Source organism: Echinops telfairi, unplaced genomic scaffold (assembly GCF_000313985.2).
Source record: "Echinops telfairi isolate 266 unplaced genomic scaffold, ASM31398v2 ScPeMD7_3533;HRSCAF=4204_0, whole genome shotgun sequence".
Classification (NCBI taxonomy): domain Eukaryota; kingdom Metazoa; phylum Chordata; class Mammalia; order Afrosoricida; family Tenrecidae; genus Echinops; species Echinops telfairi.
The window spans coordinates 49,222,040-49,228,215 of record NW_022107431.1 but is presented as its reverse complement, the minus strand read 5'-3'; positions in this window follow the sequence as shown (position 1 = coordinate 49,228,215).

Below are 6,176 nucleotides of genomic sequence, written 5' to 3'. Positions count from 1 at the left end.
AGAAATGAAACACATGCCGATTTCTCCCCCTGATTCTCTTTGCTTTCCTTCTTTTGTCTTATGAGAAAAACCGGAAGCAGATGCTGCTAAGTGAGGTGGTGCCAAGTTAGTGGAAGGTGAATGAGTGAGGCAGAGCAGGTTTCATCTGGTACACATCCTGCCCCTCCCAACTCCAAGGGCAACCAGGTGCAAATAGGTTGGTAAATGAAGTGACGCCGACTTCATACGTCTATGTACAAGTGAGAAATGGCACCATCCTTCCCAACACATCTGACCGCACCTCATTTTCTCCCTGTTCCTCTGGGCACCTGGCTTTTGCTCCCTCTTAGGTCTATTCCAATAAATCGTCCCTTTTCCATCAAGCATCGATTCAGCCAGTTCTTATTTTGCAGAAAAGATGCTTCGCCCATCCGTGATTTCCAGCGGGAGGGTGGAGGGGTATGCTAGCTGGATTGTGTTGCTGCTCCTTTGGCTTCTTGTCTAAGAGAGCTCAGGACAGCTCTCTTTCCACTTTACTTGAGACATGTTTGGAGTAAGAAAACAGATGTCTTGTGTTAACATATAGGAGCCCTGGTAGCATAGAGGTTATGTGTCGACCTGTTAACCATAAGGTCAGCAGTTTGAAACCATCAGCCATAGCAAGGGAGAAAGTCTGGGCTTTCGGCTTCAAGAAAGAGGTAACAGTCTTGGCTTCGCATTGGGGCAGTTCTACCCTATGTTAGAGGGCCGCATAGTCAGCATGGACTTGGTGTGGTTTGGTTTAACTTTTCCGTGGTCAATGATATGTTTGAATTCCATTATTTCAACTAGTAGGTCAATCCATCTCATTGAGGACTTCCCTTATTTTCCGTGAGCCTCTACTTTACCAAGACTTCCGACTGGACTAGTATTCAGGTTAAAGGAACTAATGGTGGAATAAGAAGAAGGACAGCCAGGCCCCTCTGGACACATTGTGTGAAGGCGCCTTAGATTAAGAGCACACGGGGCTCGTGACTGGTCTTTCCTGATGATGAGTTCAGAGTAAGTAAGTCAAAGTCTCTCCATCTCCCTTCCAAGAATCGTCCTGGTTGTACTTCTTCTAATACATTATCCTTTACTAGATTATTCCACAGATTGGCTTCAAAATGTCCACATGGGCAATGAACCAGTAATATGTGCCTACAATCCAGTCTGTACATTATTATGTCAAGTGCTAACGTTAAATCATTGAGAGTGATAATTTGAGGCTTATACTTTTCTATTGTTCAAAGAAGACAAGTAAAAATATTGTCTGCATGGGAACACTAATGTCTACACTGGACTCAAGTAAGGGCACTGTCTGAGGACACAGAGATGTTAAAAAGACAAGCAAATATGCACACTTGTTCGAGACATTGATCATTTGTTGGTAGAATTCTAGCCTTCCATGCAAGAGACAAGTGTTCAATTTCTGGCTAATGGGTCTCATGCATAGTAGCCACCACATATCAATGGAGACTTTCATGTTCCTATAATGTTGAAAAGGCTTTAGAGGAGTGGAATGAACTAGGAATGAACTTCCAATGAACTAGGAAGAAAAGTCTGGTAACCTACATCCAAAAACTAGCTAATAAAACCATACACATCACAGTAGTCTGATCCTAACTGATCATGGGCATGGCACAGGACTGGACATCTAACAATAACAAAATCTTTTGTCATTCTACCTAGACTGTATATTTCTTGAAAGTAGGGAGGTTGCTAGACTGGCTTGCCTTGTGTCCCCAGCCTTGATGCCAATAGATTCTTGGTTAGGTCTCCATTGGGTTGAACTAAATTATCCCTGAAAAGTTATAATGAAAAGCATATGGGTTCAAATTCAGAAAATCCAGGATTTTAATGCAGCCCTACCTGGATATATCCTCTCACACAAATCTCTCATAGCTAGATTTTCCTTTCTCAGGATGAAGATGATTATATGTACTAACATGACTTTGGCGAATATTAATTGAAGCATTTTAATGAGTCAGTTCTCACTTGATAGCAACTAACAAATGCTTACAAATAATGGGCTCAACTTGTAAATATTACTAATGCAATTGTATATGTCAGATTCCATATATATTTTGAATATATCCTAATAGTGTCTCTTAAAAACCTTTTGGTTATTCTTCAATGGGACTTAGAAGACAGAAATTTCAAAGACTATAGTTGTATGTGTGTGAATTTTTCCTTTTCTTATGCCATGCATTATTTAATCCAAAAGTTTGCTTATTGAGTCCCATTTTTACAGCTATGCACTTGTGTAGAAATATATTTTATTTATATTTCTGACATACCAGGTATGGCAAGGTATGTATAATTCTAGATGCTCATAGTTTTTTCTTTTCTATCAAATGTGACACCTTGGCACCTTGATGGACGGCTCCTGTCTAACAATCCTGAGCCTTGAGAACTCTGCCTCTGACCCCAAAGACAGAGATTTAATTACTGAAGTGTCAAAAGGTCCTTGATTCATGGAAGTCTCACTTCCAATGCCCTACACCTGGAGGGCAGAGCATGGTAAAGGATGCTTAAAAACCAAAACCCCCAAACAAACTCACTGCTATAGAGTTGAAGCAGACAGATAGTGAGTGACCCTACAGGACAGAGTAGAACTGCCCGTGTATTCCAAACTCAGTAAGTTTATACGGGAGTAGGAAGCCCCAGCTTTTTCTCTCAGATGGGCTGGTACTTCTGAATTGCTGACCTTTTGGTGAGCAGCCCATCACATAACCCCTCAGCCATCTGGGCTCATAAGAGGCTTAAAAGAGTAGAGTCATCAACACCCCAAACCAAACGAACTGGTGGAGTCACTCTGCCTCACGACAATGCCATGGATGTCAGAGTAGAGTTGTGCTAGGGAGATTTTTTAACGGCTGATTTTTCAGAAGTAGATCACAAGGCCTTTCTGTTGATGTGTCTCGGTCGACTGGAATCTCCACCACTTCCGTTAGCGGTTGAGCGTGTTCCCAGTTGACACCATCTGGGCACTCTCCTCGCGCTCAAGTACAGCCCTACTGAAAAAACGATGGCACTGCTTTCTTCTGTCTCCAGTGGTGTAATGGCCCACCCTGTCCAGTGAGCATTACTGCAAGGGCCCCCATCTCAAGGCGTCCCAGGATTAGGAAATGTCCATCACCAAAAGATACTTTGATAGACATTTCGGTGAAATCATCTCAACCACCCTGTGACTATTCTTATTTTATCAAGGGAAAACTCAATGCATGGATGGTTTGTGTGATGTACGCAGGAACGTGCAAAAAGTAAGTGGAGAAGCCAGGATTCAAACCATACAGTCTGTCTGAGAAGCCCACGCTTTGAACAATTCTACTACTTTCCCAGGATATGAATTCTATACTCGCAGACAACAGGTAAGGGATTCAGAAATCCTCAGAGCACCAAATGAATGCTGGTTCCACTAGCCTCTTTTTGTAATTCTCTTTTTCTCTAAGTAGGAACTGCCCATCAAGTGAGAGAAACACTAAGTCTTCATTTCTGAACCGTATCAAGAGATAGAATTCACTAGCCAACACCAAATATTCACAGCCCTGTAGAAAATTACTAATCGCTTGACCTTTGTAATTTCCAAAGCATATTCCCAAGAGCTACAACATGCCTATTTTTCCCTTCGGATTTTTAAAATCAAAGCTGGCATCAAAATTCAAGTTGTTTAGAATACTTAGTAAAAGTTATTTTGAACACTTTAATGCATATTAAGTACCAGTATAATGGATTTTACTTTAATTCTCTCTGTTTTACTTCACTAATTGTATCTTTCTACAAAACAGAGCACCAGTGTTGTAGCGCTAGGCTTACTAATCTCCGTAAACTGAATGAGACAAAGGTGAGCATATGAGACATATGTTCCAAAAAGAACTCAGGTCCAGAAAATATTAAAATATCCATTCACTTGGGTGATTGAAGCCATGCTTCCTTGTGATAGATGTTTGTTTTGACTAGAAATATGTCCGGGCGAGATGGAAGAAAAAGCGAGAGCACTGTAGATGCAGAGGTGGAAGCATGAGTCATTTAGGAAACCAAGTCAGGAGGAGAGAAATCCATCCGGTACACGTGTCTCTCCAGAGAAACTGCCAGAATCAGGGGCACGAAGGCAGTCATCCCTGCAGGCTTAGAATATTGCTCCTTGGACCAAAGCGGAGAAAACAGATGTCTGCATGCACCTTCTTCCCTTTCACCGCTTTCATTTTGGTGGTAATCATTCTGACAAATCCTTGACTCTGAAGTTAGATATTCGTTTGAAGAAAGTACTAAAAAGATGTGCACGAAGAAGGATAGGGTGTCCCTGCCCTCCCCAAGATCTGCTACAACCCTCACCTACCAAAAGGCTCCTCGTGATATTTGATGAGTCCTGACACTTTCCAGTGAGAGATTCAAAGCTTCACTTGTAGGTCCTTTCAAATGGCCTCTGCCATGTCTCTGATTAGTCAGCAGCTGAATTAGATGACAGAGCTTGGCAGTAGCCCATTAAGGAGGCCTGGTTGCACTTGCACAAAGGAATAGTCATGCTTTCAAGCGTGAGTTTTATCAATGAACTGACTGGATTCCAGGCACTGTTCCCCAGTTGCCTGGTAAAGGAACGTTCATTGAGGGCTGGTTTAATCACAGTTTCACATCCACAATGGAGGGGCCAGGATCCTGCACAAGGCAGCCCAGCAGTACACCAAAAGACATAGCACCATCACTCTGCACTGCCCAATAGATGCTCTCTCCAGCTGGGCAAGGCAAAAGGCGCAGAGCTGCTCGCCTCCTGGGCAAGCCTGATGCCCACAGTGCCCCAATTCACCACTATCCAGGAGGGCGGTGCCCTCACGTCAGTCACTGATGGAAGACAAAGAGCTGAGGAGCTCCATTGTGTTTGCCGGGCAAACGCTCTGCCATTCTGAGGCTGGTATTTGTGCATCAAGCAACAGGCCTCTATGAACTACCATGGGGCATCAGACTCAGCTCCAGAGAGGGTACGTGACAGTGAAACAGGGGACACATCCAACTCTTAGTAGAGGTCCCTGATATTCTGCAAAGCAGCAGAACAGGCAAAAGATGGCTCTCCCCACAGACCGGCGCCCAGCTAGCTGACTTCAACAAGCACAGCTCATACCATCTTTCTTCAGGATTATCAACAGATGGCCTGCCCCAGTTACCCAATTCCAGCACACATGCTTTTCAGTCCTTAATTCTAGTCTAGGGTTTGCAGTTTCACTACCTTAGACTACCTTCAGGCAAAGCTGGGTGCCCACAGAAACACAGCACCGAGTTCAGATAGCAAACATGCGGAAGGCAGCAACGGAGCCAGACTCAGTCCAGAATGGGCAGTGAGTAATGCTGGACCAGCCCTGAATCCGGACAGCCCTTGTTCTCTTGTCCTCTCTAGCGCCGAATTACTCTACTTTAGTCCCTCTCTCCCCTTTCAGCCTCTGTTGAACTAAAGTTAGGGGGAAGGGGTGGATTCCGGGAACAATAGGGAATGCTTGGGACTTCTGTGTGTAACTGTTACATATGAAGCATCAAGCCTCCTCTCGGAATCCAAAAGCGTCATGGATAACAAGGAAACCAGAAGAGATACGATCACACACCAGAGAAAGTTTCACTCATCCTTTACCACATGCAAAGAGTTAAATCAGCTGCTCGGGGTGAGGCTATTGGAAGTGAGGACAGCCCTGATACCTTGATTCCCAATACACAGACAACTTTGACTCCTGGAAAAAAGATTACTGTAATCTGGGTCGGGAATAAGAATCATGAAATGCAGTTCAAGTTTTAACTTGTGTTTACAATTCCCCCAAGGTGCTTCTTCTAGCAAATATAATTTTAAGTCACATAAAATTCAGGGGTTATGAATCTGGAGATATAAAAATATCACAAGGATTCTACGATAGATTAAGAAACATAAATGTCACGTTTGAATGTTAGTCAACTGAATGCTAAAATGTGCAATAGCTAAAAGAAAAATAATTTGGCCATAATAATTTTAAGAGAAAAGTGTTCTGTGTAAGGGTCTTGGAGAGGAGACGAGCCAGTCAGGGTGCAGTGTAGCAACGATGAAACATACAACTTTCCTCTGGTTCCTAAATGCTTCCTCCTCCCCCACTATCATGATCCCAATTCTACCTTACAAATCTGGCTAGACCAGAGGATGTACACTGGTACAGATAGGAATT